The sequence below is a fragment of the Aythya ferina genome (assembly GCF_964211825.1).
Source record: "Aythya ferina genome assembly, chromosome: 1".
Taxonomy (NCBI): domain Eukaryota; kingdom Metazoa; phylum Chordata; class Aves; order Anseriformes; family Anatidae; genus Aythya; species Aythya ferina.
The window spans coordinates 31051046-31065504 of NC_140296.1; the positions used below are offsets into that span (position 1 = coordinate 31051046).

Genomic DNA, 14459 nt, shown 5'->3' on the forward strand with positions numbered 1-14459 from the left:
CACTCCTCTGCATCTTTTCTTGGTCTGCTGATCCTGTTTCTTTCTTCCAGTGCATCTTCTTCAGCTTTTTTATTTTTTTATTACTTTTTTTTTTTTTTTTTTTCACGTTAGTCTTATCAAACACATTATGCTCTATGTCAATGTGCAAGAATCACCAGGATAAATTACAGATACTCTAGGACTAATTGCAACTAGGTGTTACATATACGCTTACAAAAATGTGCATCTAGAATTTCACATTTGTAACAGAACTGCCCTATTCAGCATTTTTGGAGAGAGACATAATGCATATAATTATGTCCTTGATTTTTTTTTTTTTTTCGTGTGGTTTCCCTGTTCAAGCCACAGTCTTGCTACAAATTAAAGGTAGAATATTGCGTAAATGTACATAGGCATGCTTGTGGTTTCCTAATGTATTTTTATTTTCTGCTATGCTACTGGCATTTTTACATATTGAGTATATTGGTTTTGTTCTTTCATTACAGACAGTTGTAGTAAAAGTGCTATTTGGAAATTTGATGTGTTTTCAGAGGTTTATACTAATTTTGAACTCATATGCAGAAGTTGTCTAAGAAACTATGTACTACTATATATGTTAAATTTAATAACCTTTAAATTATCATACCATCAATTTTATCACCCAGAATGGCTCATGTGATGCACTACTGTAGAAGAACTGTCTCATTTCCAAATACAATAATATTTTTTTCTTTTCTTTGGTAGCCTTAAGCTGTATACGTTTAGTGACTTGTATATATTATCTCCTTTTCAGATCTTGGATTCTGAACTCGAAGCAATTCTTGATTATATGCATCTTGAAAGTTGGAGAATACCTGCAATAAATTGGTATGTGTAATGAATACATTCATATTTTGTGTTGGATGATTTGGAATATGTGTGAGTTTTGTTGACAGTTTAATGCTGAACTTCTTAAAGCTCTTGATAAATCTCAGCTGCCATGAATGGGAGAATATGATGGATCTTTGGAGGCTGAATTTTCAACAGCACGTGGTATTTGTATGGCAGAAACTGGGAAGTGTTTGATGCTCACAGTTACTCAGGGAGAAATGTGCAGCCAAACTTACAAATTTAACTTATAACTGAAGGAAAAAGTGAGTCTCTATGAGCAACTAACAACTTCTGAACATAAAGCAAGCGAGTTGGAAGAAGTAGCTCTACTCTTGATCATCCTATACTTAAGATTGTGCTATAACTGGCTTTTCGTCTGTGTTTCCTTTGATTTTCCTTGCAACTGCTTAAGGTAGTTAAGGTATGAATGTGAAGAAATGCCCGAAGAAAAGGTCTATAAAGGTAAAAAACTCAGGCATGCTGGAGTTCCTGAAAATTTTCTCAAGTATTTCAGCTAAGCTAGTATCTTACTTGGAACATTTACAGAAAATATTCAGGCAATTTCAGAACTACATTCTTGCATATAACGAAGCAATTTTTAGGTGATTTCTTTTTTAAAACTCAGGTCACACTTTATGATGCTTGAAATGCTGCTAAACTCCTAGTAATGGAGAGGGGGAAACAAGAGAAGATGTAGAAGGTTTTATTCTTTCTAAAGAATTTACAAAACCAGACATTTTTTTCATCTCAGCTCTAAAGAGGAAAAGGGTTCTCAAATATATGGGTGTAACAACTGAACTGAATTTGATCTGTATGAGAAAATTTTAAGAGATTTATAATGGGGGAGAGGTTGAATTGTTCTTATAGAATAAAATTCATAATTAGATTTTTGTGTAGAGGACCCAAAAGATTGGTTTTCAGAAGAAATTGCATGTTCTCTAAGAACTGGAATGCAGAGTATTTTCATTGAGTGTTTCATTAGTAAATCCTAGGATGCCTGATGGAAGCTGGAGAACCACTGTCTCCATTTTATGCATAGGGTCAGGCATTTGCCTGAATCACTTCAAGAATAATTGTCCTGCTACTGGATCTCCTGGATGTTCAGGCCTGTGTTCAGGCATGTTAGAGGATCCTATGTATAATATTGTTTTCAGCTTGTGTGCAGATCTTGCCACTATTTCCTTAATATTTCTCAAATCTAGCAATGTGCCTTTATTTCTCTCTTTTTCCTCTATGCCTTCTTTGTGATAGATTTGTCTCATTTGTTCTGCTTTGTTTTCTCTTTTGCTTCTTTATTTTGCTTTCCCGTGGTTTTTGCTTTTTCCTCCTCTTTCTAATTCATTTTCAGTCTCTGGAGATTGGCAGCAGTGGGATCTTACACAAGGAGGAGCTTAAGAAAAAATCATAGCAGAATGAGCTTCCTTTTTACTGCCTCTCTAGAGAGCCTGCTGTAAAAGGAAACTTGCTGTCATTCCTGTAAATTTTCTTTTGCAGCCAGCTCTGCTGGGTGTCCCCTTTGTGCCCTGCGAACATCTGTGTTGCAGCTTATGTCTGAACCCAAGTGGAGAACAAAAGCGTGAACTTGCTCCTTATTTTGAGCAGGAAGCTGCTGCTATTAGTAGGGCAGGTGGCCTTGGTTCACCTGTGACTTCTAATCCCTGTCTGGGAGCGAAGCAGCCACCTCTCCTCTCCCCTCCCTCCACCGGTGCCCTTGTCCATGGGGAAACATGTTTCCCTGCTTTCCTCAAGACACTGCCCGATGCCTGTCAGTTGTCAGCATTCATTTTCTCCCTCAAGTTTTCCCAAGACATCATGCACAAGGAAGAAATCAGTAAGCACTGTGCGACTTCTGTGGCATAGTTTACTTTCTGTTGCTCCTGGAAACTTCTGCCTGTGTCCACACAGGCATTCAGGCACCACCCAATGACACCACCCTACTGAATAAGGAAGAAATCTGTAAGCCCTGAATTCAAGCTCAGGAGATGTTGGGGCAGAAGAAAAGCCTCATTCCCAGGGCTGTGCACATGATTCCAGTGACAATTTTTTTTCCTTTTTTTCTTTTTTTCTTTTTTTTTTTTTTTCTGTGCAGCTTTTGGACACAGTATGAGACAGTTCACAGAGCATGAATTGTGAACTTAACTTCAAACAGACTTATATTAGCCATATTTTTTCTCTTTTTAAGCTAAAAAAGAAACATCAGTGCTGTCCTGTTTGCAAGTGCTATCCCACTCGAGCGTGCTCGGCAACATTTGTGAAGCGTAGGTGATGAACTGCAATCTTTGTGACATATGTGTGCCTCAGAGAGGAAAACTGAATCTGTTGTGTCAAGTTGGCTTCAGCTTATGCTCGCAGGGCTGTTGTGATGAGCCCGAAGGCTGTGAAAACTTTTGTGGAGGATCAGGTACGATGGCAGAGACCAACTGTATCTGCTGCAGAAGGAAGCTGGAGAATATGAGGTCAGTCTAAATCGTCATCTGTCAGCTGGGAAAGGAGTACAGATGATTTAGCAAGACTTCCCGCAACAACTTCCCGCAGATATTTCAGTTGGAAAGACTCAGAAATAGCAAATCTTCCTGTCTGATGCTAGCTGAAATGGCTACTAGGCAACTTTGTTTTCCTTCCCTTTCAGTTTCCTTTCCCTTTTGTCAGACAGTTATATTAATTTTAGAGCTTTCCAAGCCAGGTTAGAAGTTGTTGACCCCTTTCCTTCCAAAACTAACTGTCAAGGCAGTCCCAGTGCTCTGCAGATGTCTTTCTGCGTGTGAATCCTGCACAGACAATGGTATCTCGTGTTCATTCATGTATGCGCTTTTTACGGAGGGAAGGATTGGTCTGGCTGATTGTGCGACTGGGAGTGCTAAACAGTGAAAAACTCTAAACAAAAAAATCTGGTCCTCTTTAAATGTTGGCGGACAGATATCTGTCTTCCATCTGTGGCAGCCTATGCAAAACAACAGAAGAGCTGCAAAGTTTGTGTTCTGAAACCTTGGAGAAATAACTGGCATGCTCCAACTTATTTTTTAACTACACACAAATCTGAAACACTAAACACGGGAACTAATGTTAAAATGTGGCAAACAGGCAAGAAGCGGGGAAGATCAGCCAGAAAGCTTGTGGCCCATCCCTTCAGGTGGCAGGGCATGGAGCACGGGGAGCTGTGGCCCTTTGGCATTGCTGCTCAGGCACTGCTGTCACTTAACAGGGGCAGTGGCCACCTACCAGACTGTATCTTACCTCCCCTTATTGTACCTACATCCACTGGCTCCTGGGATGTCCCCTGCAGGTCCCTGACCCTCCACCTGGGTCACACCTTCCTTGACCAGGTGCTGCATGGCCTCATGGCTGGAGGAAGGTGGCTGATAGTCTTGCAGATGTGTATCACCCATGGTGATACACACATGTATCATCCTCTGAAGGTTTGGAGTGACCTTGCTCCTCCATTTTGCTTTTCTAATCAGAAAGTTTGTGAGCCTCAGCAGACAGTGCCAGATTTGAAGGACCGTTTCCTCAAACAGCTCTGTGCTGGAGCATTTGAGCAAGGAAGCACAGTTCAGAGGAGGGATGGGAATATGGATAAAACATCAGGCTGTAACCCGTGTGTTAAATCCAGGCACGCAGGGGGGAGAGTTAGAGTAGCATGGAGGCTGCTCCATCAAAAACCTGGGGTTGTAACAGCCCCCAGCCAGCCCTAAGCCAGAGGAGATACATACAGATGTTTTGTTCATTCTTGTTCTTACTTGAAGCTTCATTGCCTTCAGTGGGCTTTGGATCAGCTTCATGGAGCAGCTGGGAAACAAAGCAAGACTGCATCAGCCAGTATCCCTGGGCAGCAGCAATTTGGTTTGGTTAGAGAAGGTGTCAGCTTTTAGCAGATCCGTGTTCATTTTTAATTTGCCCTATGCTTCCCCATCTAGGCACTGCCCTGTATTTAGTACCGTGTGCCTCCACTACGTTGTACCTTCTATTTATCAAAGTTATGCAAAGAAGATTCACGTTAAAACACTTACCTTTTCTGAATTGCCTTGGCATTGCAACTGTTTGTCTCCCTTTGCAGCGCTGGAAAATGAGTGTTTACAATAGGTGATTACACGCACAACACTTTGGTACATGGGAATCTGGAAGCAAAGTTGTCTTTGGATTCGCTGGAACAATTGGGGCTGAGTCACGTTGTTAAACATGCCATATGTTACCAAGTAACACGCCGTGTTATTAATTGAGGATGTCACTAACGTGTTACACAACTGTCAGACTTAAAAATTAAAGCAGTAATAAGGAGCTTTGAAATTGTCTTGTTTCATCTTGGCTACCATTTATAATACCAGTACTTCTAAACATGGATTTTAATACCAAATGCAAGAAAATGAAGGAAAATGAAGGCAAGTCTTTCTGCTTATGTGGCTTAATGACTTTGGGTGTTCTGCTTAGGATGTAAGTGCCCACCTAGGTGGCAGTCACCTATAGGAACTGCTTCTTTAGACCTCCATTACAGAGATGCTGCATGTTACTACGTGCCATGCAGGTGTGAAGATGGTAAATGCCCAAGTGAAAGATTTTTTTATTATTTTTTTTTTAACACAAACGCTTAAGAAACCAATGCAATAAAGTGCATATGATCTGCTATTGATTCTGTTATGCCTCTTTTACTGTGCTTGCTTGAAGAAAATGTTTCGGAGTTGTGGAGAGAGGCGTGCACTCGTGTGTTGTGCTGCCTGTATGGATGCTCATCACGCATCCTGCTTTGTGTGCCCATGTATCCCAGCGATGTGCATCTCTCTTCATTATGCAATGATTGGGTCTGTAATCGTACACATACATAAAGTGCATGGTAGCCAAATGTAGCAACATAGGAGCTAAGTAACGTGGATTTGTAAAGACAAGATACCCAGCACAGAGTATCATAAATTGATCCCAGGAGGACAGACCTAGAATATAAACTGTAGTGCTTTGAATATATGCATGTTATAATTGTATTAAATGCTTTGCAGCAATTTGTATTGTATTACAGCTGACAAAGTATTTTACCTCCTAGTAACTAAATAATGTAAATAGTGTTGATATTTTTATTTTCCATATTTATAATTACATTAATTGCTTTGCTTATTAATAACAGACAGTTAAGTGTCAGCGCCCAAGCTGTAGCTGCCAGTAATCCACAAGCGATTTGTTTTCATATTCAAAATATGAATCTGAAGAGTAATTACCCTTTTTGCAAGCACATATCTTCTCAGTGTAAATTTTACATAGAAAAGCTCACTGTTTTACCTAAATGCTGTCATTTTCAATATCAAATCTAGTGCTAATAGAATGTGTTTTAGAAATGAAAAGAAACTTTGGGCTAAGAGGTCAGAAGGCATCCAATGAAAAATAAATGAATAGCTCATTCATTTTAGCTAGGAATTGTGACTTGATTCCAAATAAAGCAAAACTTTGAGAAAGGTGTTTCCAACCTGTGAAAACAGCCTTTTTTTATTTCAGAAGCCAAGGCTGGAAGATCCTCATGCAGTGTAATTTTTGCTTTTCTAATGCTGTTTGGTTGGGCTAACAGAGTGTCAGTGGAAAGAAGCATTGTAGAGTTGACTGAATTTTTCAAACAGGAGCTGTTTTTTTTTTTTTGAAAGTTTCTAGAGACATATTCTTTCTCCGTTGTATGTAGGGGACTTGAGTTATTTTTGTTCTTAGAGACAAAGCAAATTGAGATCTTGACATAAACCTTGCTAAAACTTCAGTTAAAGAAAGATTTTTCCTCAGTTTTTTTTTTTTTTTTTTCTTTTCATTTTTTCATTTCTTGTTTTCTTTGTAATTGTGATGCTTTATTATGTTGAACTCCTTGCCTGAGGCCAGCATTTAAAGCAGGTGATGATTCTGAAAGTTTGCAGACCATTGGTATTTGTCAGAGGTGCACAGTGAAGAGTAAGCTCTGAGTTAATATTGCAGATGTATGCTGAACTATCTGGGTAAGAGCAAAGGTTGATTAAATTCACAAAATAAGGTGATTCATAGTTTTCTAAATATGTCACTCAACCTAAAATTAACTCAATTATTTACCAGTCACACACATGCTAATGAATCCTGACAATCTCAATCGACCTGCTGTGAAGAACTCCACTATCACCTAATAGTATTTCCTCTGCGTTTTCCCTAAAAGGAAAGAATGATTGTAGCATTTATCCCATGTAAAGCAAAAACGCTTGAGGACTTTATTTATTTTTTTAATACCTGCCTTTTCTGGGCACTAGTAAATTAATTACATTTAATTAGAAAAGCTATAAAAGAGGCGCTTCATTTTTGTGAGAGTGTCTCCTAAAGTTTAATCCCCCAGAGATTTCATGTATGATAGTGATGGAAATGGCAGCTCCTAAATCAGCATCAATTATATTATTTAAGAAATAAATTTGAGGTTATTTTTCATGTAAAATGTGACAAAATTATAAAGCTTTAAGACACTTTTATGATAAATGTGATTTGTCATTATTTCTATAGTTAGAATCATCTTATGAAGGCATTTTAGGTGTGTGTTACCAGTAGCTATAAGAAATATGTAAGAAATTTGAAAATTAGCCAGAATCTTGAATGGGTTTATCTACATTCTTGCTAAATACTAAAGTATATTATTTAAATAGCAATGAGGCTATCCTGCATTTATATTTGACTTATTGGTAAATCTCCAAAAGTCTGCCCTGGATTATGGCATAGCATCTGTCTTTCCTTTTCTAAGGTTTTTCCCCCAAAGCTTTACAGAAACCTGGATGAAAATCAACATTGACCCATAAAATAGACATCACTGTAGCATCAACATGGGTAGGGAAAAACAGCTGAAGAGATTTCAGGCCTAAGGTTATTTCTGTCAGGAAAATGGAGCTCGATAAAGATATATATATAATATTTAAAGCTGCTGGGCAATGGCAGGCTATTTGCAGACAGCTGCATGTTCAGCCTTTTTGGATGGAATGGTTAAGTGGCTAATTAAGTGGACAAGGCAGATCTCTGTATGCCCTTAGGGAGAAGTCTGCTGTGCCTCAGCTTCCCACGAAAATTTTGGCAGGGATGTTGGAGCTACAACAATCTCATTGTGAGATGCAGCTCTGGTTATGATATGGGCTTGCTAGAACCCGTTTTACTGGATTTTACTCAGTCACTGCCACCCACAGAGAAACATAAAAAGTTTTCTTTAAAAAAAAGCTGCAATTTTGAAAACTGAAATTAAGTCACATTCAATTGAATTTCTTTCCTGGTTGTTCCAAATTATTACTGCATTTGTTTAGAAGTATTTTTTTCTCTTTCTTTTCTTTTAATGATTTTTATGATTTTCTTATTTGATTTGTTCAGTGACATCAGCTGTACTGACCGAACAGTTGTTTCCGTGGTGACAAATTGCAGTGTTACAAGCATCCTTGAATGAATCAGGTAAAAGAAACAGGTCAACTAAAAATGAAGAAAGTTTACCTACAAAAAATAAGCCAGAAATGTTGGGTAAAAGTTTGCAGAAAAATGGCTTGGGAATCTAAAAATTATTGTAATGTAGTCGAGTCTTCCATACAACCAGAGACATCAGTATGGCTATTGTGACCGTGAAGCACAAAGGAATTTATCTGTCCACAACTGGTAACACCAAACAGCTGGAGAACACTTCAGATAGGTAGATAGTTCTATAATAAGACTGACTGAATGAAAAACAAAACAAAACACAAACAAAAACCAAACCAAAACCTCTCCTTACTCGTCTTTTAAACTGATAATAAATATTAAAGTTCATTGTGATTAGGGTCTTTCTCCTTAATAAATTCCATCTTAAAAGGTTTTGAGTACTTGCCATATCACAGATTCAATTCTGATGCTGTATTGGCAAGACCCATGAGCTTGTCCACTGGAAATGATGGAGTAGCATCAGCCTTATATAAATGCAGATGAAATCTGACTTCTGTTCAGTATATGTAGCAGAGAATGTAGGTCAAAATTTAGCAGGCCCCACATGGTACTGTTATACGGTATGCTGTATCATCATGGAATTAGTTATTATTTGGGGTGCATGCTAATAAAGGCGAAAGGACCCTCCATGTATACAGCAACAAGAGTTAATTCCATTCCTGTCATGACAGCTCTCAGTGGGAATATTGTGCCTTGCCTTGGCTCAGACGTTATTTCCAATAAATATGGAAATAATGGCCCACAGTGCTGCAAACTGTTAGGAGATCTCATGGGAAATCTCATCAGATTATGTGATAGGTTTGAAATTAATCCATGTCCCCACTGTATTTACACAATATACAATTGTCTCTCAGATGGCTTATAAGGAAAGGTAAACACTACCATCCTAAATCACCAAGGGATGTGCTGCAATACATTCTCTTGGAAGAGACTACATTTCTTTGTATTGATACAAGCAATAGACAAAATGATTGTATAACTTTCTTACACTGCAAACAAACTGCTGTCTGGTTTGTAACCTCAGTATAGAAAATTATTATCTTTCTTGTAAATCTCCTTGAACCTACTTCAGCAGACATTACTTTTTAAGTTATTCTTTTGAAAATCTGAACGGGAAAAAATTGTTGAGAATGTCTGGCTTCTAGTTTGGATATTACCCACGTGGATCCATCCATCCATCTATCTGTCATACTTAGATTGCTCTTTGGTAGAGGCTTCTTTACAGCAGTGCTGTAACCTCTTCACAGACTGTGTCATGTGTGCAGAACTGTGTCATGTTAGGCCAAAAAATGTCTTATCTGCATTTCTGTGTTTCTGCAGCTTCTCTTTCCTCTCATTGATTTATCTTATTTTGTATCTGGTTTCCCCATTTACCTCATGGACTTCTGTGAAACTTCCTTCCTGTTGTAAAATCTGTCCTTTCTCAAAAAGCATTTTTTTTTGCTCTTTATCCTCAAAGATTCAACAAACAGTGAATAAACTCTAGGATTCTTTCAGATGGCTTTTTTCCTTCCCCCAAACCATGTTCTGGTTCTTCTTCTTTGTTGTCTGTGCTTGCCTTTACTCTTAAGAGTCTCTCCCTTCCAATAGCCAGTAGTTGTTGCAGGCAAAGGATTGATATGCAATCCCCTTTCTACCTTTCTGCCAATTTGGAAGGTTCACACAAGCATTTGGTACAATGGTTTTGATTTCCTATAAACTGTAGTTCTACTTAGAGCTTCTTTTTTCCTCTCCATTTTGATAGACTGCTGTATCAGTGTATCAGCAGTCACATCTGACACTAGTGTTAAAATACGCTAGATACATGGCTCCCTTTAATTAATCACATAGAAAAGAAAATGAGAGAAAACCCACCTAATCATTAATTTCTTCTCATACTACTGCTTCCTGGATTCCAATCGCCTTTATCAGCTTTTAAAAAACATCTGTGAGTGCAATTTAGAATCTCGTACATTCTATCTGATGGGTACAAATGCAACCACCTTCTTTCTACTTCTTTTTATTCATGGTAGATGGATTTTATATGTCATTTGTAATTGTAGTTTTTCCCTCATGTGGAGTGAGGGAAGAGAAAGCTCTCTTTAGCTCTTTATTCTTGTTTACCTTGTTGAGCCAAAGCACTTTGAATGAGGCATGTACCTTCCAAAGAGCCACACACTAAATTCTGATCAATTAATGACCAAGATTAATCACCAGGAAGAAATTATTCACTGTAAGGGTAGTGAGGCACTGGCACAGGTTGCCTAGAGAAGCTGCCCCAGCTTCTGCCCCATCCCTGCTGCTCCATCCCTGGAGGTGTTCAAGGCCAGGCTGGATGGGGCCTTGGCCAACCTGATCTAGTGGGTGACATCCCTGCCCATGGCAGGAGGTAGGAACCAGATAATCATTAAGGTCTCTTCTAACTCAAACCATTCTATGATTCTATTATAAGATGACCAAAAAGAAAGCATAAATTGGTGATACAGCTGCTGCTGACAGCACATATACTGCACGGTGAGGTTGCAGCAGGAGGATCTGAAGAGTAACGATAAGTATCCGGTATTACCACTGATGAATACCATTATTACTGGTATGAGATGGAAATAAACCAGGTTGTATCAGAATCAAGACTGGCTTTGTAAATGGCAGTCGAGGGAAAAACAATTCTTACTACTTATCAGACGAACTGGTTTTCAACTGGATTGTTTAGGCTTTTTTAACCTTATATCCTGAGAAATTAATAATTTAAGTACATCTCTTCATGCTTTCTGAAGCTTCAAAAAATACAAACCTGAACAGCATACGGTACTTAAAACTGTGTTTAGCATAGAGGTATTTATCTATTTGTCATGTGGAAGGAAAATTAATAATACTCTTTGTGCATCAAAACTCCTATGCTGAATGTTTTCAGAAATTTCATTATGTAGAAGTCTTATAGAAGCTGTGCTGTTCAAAACATTTTTGTTTTCATGTACTATAATGTGTATTTGTTCAAACAAAGAAATGCTTATCTGTTGAAAAGATAGCAGTGATAAATTACTTTAGCTTTCGTGCTTACCTACTGTTTTCCATTTGGCATTAAATTTCTAGTTGAATCCAAGAGGTAAATAGATCTGGATTCAAGAAGTTGCCTTGATGCCTTTTTCAGCCAACCTCTGTGACCTGTTGATAAAAAGGAAATTTAGTCATCTAAAGGACCATCCTTCTTACACAGTTTAAACTCCACTAGATAACTGAAAGGATTGCAATTTTTACCATTGTCTTTGAGCTGTATTAATTTTCAGAATATGTTCAAGACCTCTACCTTTAGAGAAACAACACAGCACTTAGGATACCAACAGTGTAACTACCTGTTGAATCTAAACAGCATGCAAATTGTACTTCCCGTACTCATCCTATCTCATTATGGGTAATGCTATATATGCTCTGTTAATCCTTTTGAAAAGATTATTGACTCCCGAATAACTTTCTTTTACTACAATAACTCATACCTTCACGTGTGTGTGCATGGTGATTTTTTTTCCCTGTTGTTGACTTTAAAGTTCAAGGGCCTGTTTTATTCCTCATCAGAAAACAGATTTCTCTCTATGCTTAAAATGAAGTATTCGGGGCTTGTGTCTTCCATGTTAATGGCGATTCATCAGACTCCTCTGCTTTCTTCTCACTGAATAAATGATGCTTATGCAATGTGCAGGATGGGAGCATACATAAACAGAAGAGTAACAAAACAGTTTAAAAAAATAAAAGTCAACATTAGCAGTTAGCAGTATTAGCATATATGAATGTGTAAGAAAAAGTAATTAGGAATTCTTCTCTTGCTTGCCAATCTTTACCATGCATCAGCAGAATAATTAATTATTCTATAATTATAGAATATATATAATACATCTATAAATATTTACAAAATTAAGTATTAATTCATAACAAATAATTATTTACAAAAAAAGAATATTGACCTTCAGAAAGAAGATGCTGTATATTCTGGTGGTGTCTTGAGGCCTGTATCTTCATCTTTATTTTATCTAGTCCATCTTGGCTGCCCAATGAAGGATTGTGGACATCTGATTGTGAAGGAGATGAAGGATCTCGCAATACTTTAGGAGAAGTATTTGTTGTCTTGGGATGAATAAATATGTGCACTTGACTAAACGCTCAACATCAACATGTGTTTGTTTCTCTCTGATGAGTGTGAAAGGACTCCTGAGCAATCTGGACAGTGATATTTTATCTGATTAACAAAACCCAGCATGTCCAGAGATTCTTGCCTGCTATTTTTTATTTTTTTTTTTAAGTAAGTCAAGATCTCTGCAGAACAATTTTGTGTCACACTTTCTGTCACTGCTCTTTACTTTGTAATGCCTTCTGATATGAATTGCAACTTTTGACTCTCATTCAAAGCATTAGGAGTCCTGTTTTTTGGGTATAAGTGCACACTGGTCTACTGACCAAAGCACAGAGTTCAAATGTTTGGGCAGTCCTTACTGCCCAAATGTTTGGGCAGTTGTAGCTACCACCAGCTCATGCTGTGACTTTCCGCTGGCTGATGATGGTATTGGCCTGTGCTTCTCATTTTCTCCTCCCTTAATGGGAATGCTGATAATGGTTGCTTATTTTTTGATGTTCTATGCTATATAAGCTGAGATACAGGACATCTTTTTATGTATGGTAAAATTCTTCTTAGCTCAATAAACTACTCATTAGAATTGTTATTAATATCATTACTATTATTATTTCTAGTTCTGTGCACTCTTAAAGGGATTTTTTTTTTTTCCTAGTGTAAAATCCTACCAGGAACAGCGTACCTTACTTAGAGTAATGAAAGTCAAGGACATTGAGTACCTTGCAAGGCTAGCTCTATAACAAAGGCAGTATTACGGTTACTTAAGTTCCGTCAGAATTCAATCCCTGCCTGTGTAGAAAAGGTGTCTGACGAAATGATTTTGAAAATGCCACTTCACATTAAAAGTAGCATGAGAAAATTGTCCCCAGGATGGTATTATCTGTGTGTAGCAAGTAGTTTCACAAGGAGCTCTTCCATATATACTTCTAGTCTTTTGAAGAAATCTGTATTTTGGAGTACATTAGCTTGCAGAAGGGAAGAAGCAGGGACAGTCTTGATAGATTTTTCCATTTAGACACAAATGCTTTCTCCTATCTCTAACTAATAATAGAGGTAGTTCTTTTTTGGCAAGCAAATGAATGTTAAGGGCACTTTGCTGGATGTGTTTGTGCTATTCTGTAATCTTGCTGTCCATTTATTGGTGGCCTGCACAAATGGGCACAATCCCCAGAAAAATAACAGCAGTAATAAGTTAATTACAGAATCACAGAATTGTCTAGGTTGGAAGAGACCTCAAGATCATCGAGTCCAACCTCTGACCTAACACTAACAAGTCCTCCACTAAACCATGTCACTAAGTTCAACATCTAAACGTCTTTTAAAGACCTCCAGGGATGGTGACTTCACCACTTCCCTGGGCAGCCCATTCCAATGCCTAACAACCCTCTCAGTAAAGAAGTTCTTCCTAATATCCAACCTAAAACACCCCTGGCGCAACTTTAGCCTGTTCCCCCTTGTCCTGTCACCAGGCACATTGGAGAATAGAACAACCCTCACCTCACTACAGCCTCCTTTAATGTACTTATAAAGAGCAATAAGGTTGCCCCTGAGCCTCCTTTTCTCCAGGCTGAACAAGCCCAGCTCCCTCAGCTGCTCCTCATAAGACTTGTTCTCCAGGCCCCTCACCAGCTTCGTTGCCCTTCTCTGGACTTGCTCAAGCATCTCCATGTCCTTCTTGTAGTGAGGGGCCCAAAACTGAACTCGAGGTGCTCGAGGTGCGGCCTCACCAGAGCTGAGTACAGGGGGACAATCACTTCCCTAGAATTAAACAAAATAATATAACAAAATAAACAAAATAATTAAGCAAAAGAACCACAGCTGTGTGTTGGTGGATGAGTAGAGTGAGCAGCTCACCTCCTGCTGATGTTGTGCTTGACTTATTGTGTGAATTGTTTCTGAACCCTATAGTCTTTAGGTGGGGGCAGGTGGTAGGTAGGAATAGGGGGATTTTGCCAGGAAATACTCACCCAGTTGACAGAGCCAGGCTGCTCTGCTTTTTCCTGAACGAAAAAGAATATATTTGATTTTATTGTTAGTGTTTAGACTGGCAATTTGAACTCTGAGCAGAGCAGGCAAGCTATATTTT

At 38.4% G+C, this 14459-nt stretch overlaps 1 protein-coding gene across 5 annotated transcripts in view; it reads left to right on the forward strand.

The window, feature by feature from the left end:
- The window catches only part of ENOX1 (ecto-NOX disulfide-thiol exchanger 1), a 361330-nt gene that overhangs the window by 71163 nt on the left and 275708 nt on the right, over positions 1–14459 (forward strand). For all 5 annotated transcript variants that reach the window (XM_084530082.1, XM_084530077.1, XM_084530081.1 and 2 more), the window contains exon 2: positions 773–846. The gene's annotated coding sequence lies outside the window, so the exon portion shown is untranslated. The remainder of the gene's footprint in view (positions 1–772; positions 847–14459) is intronic.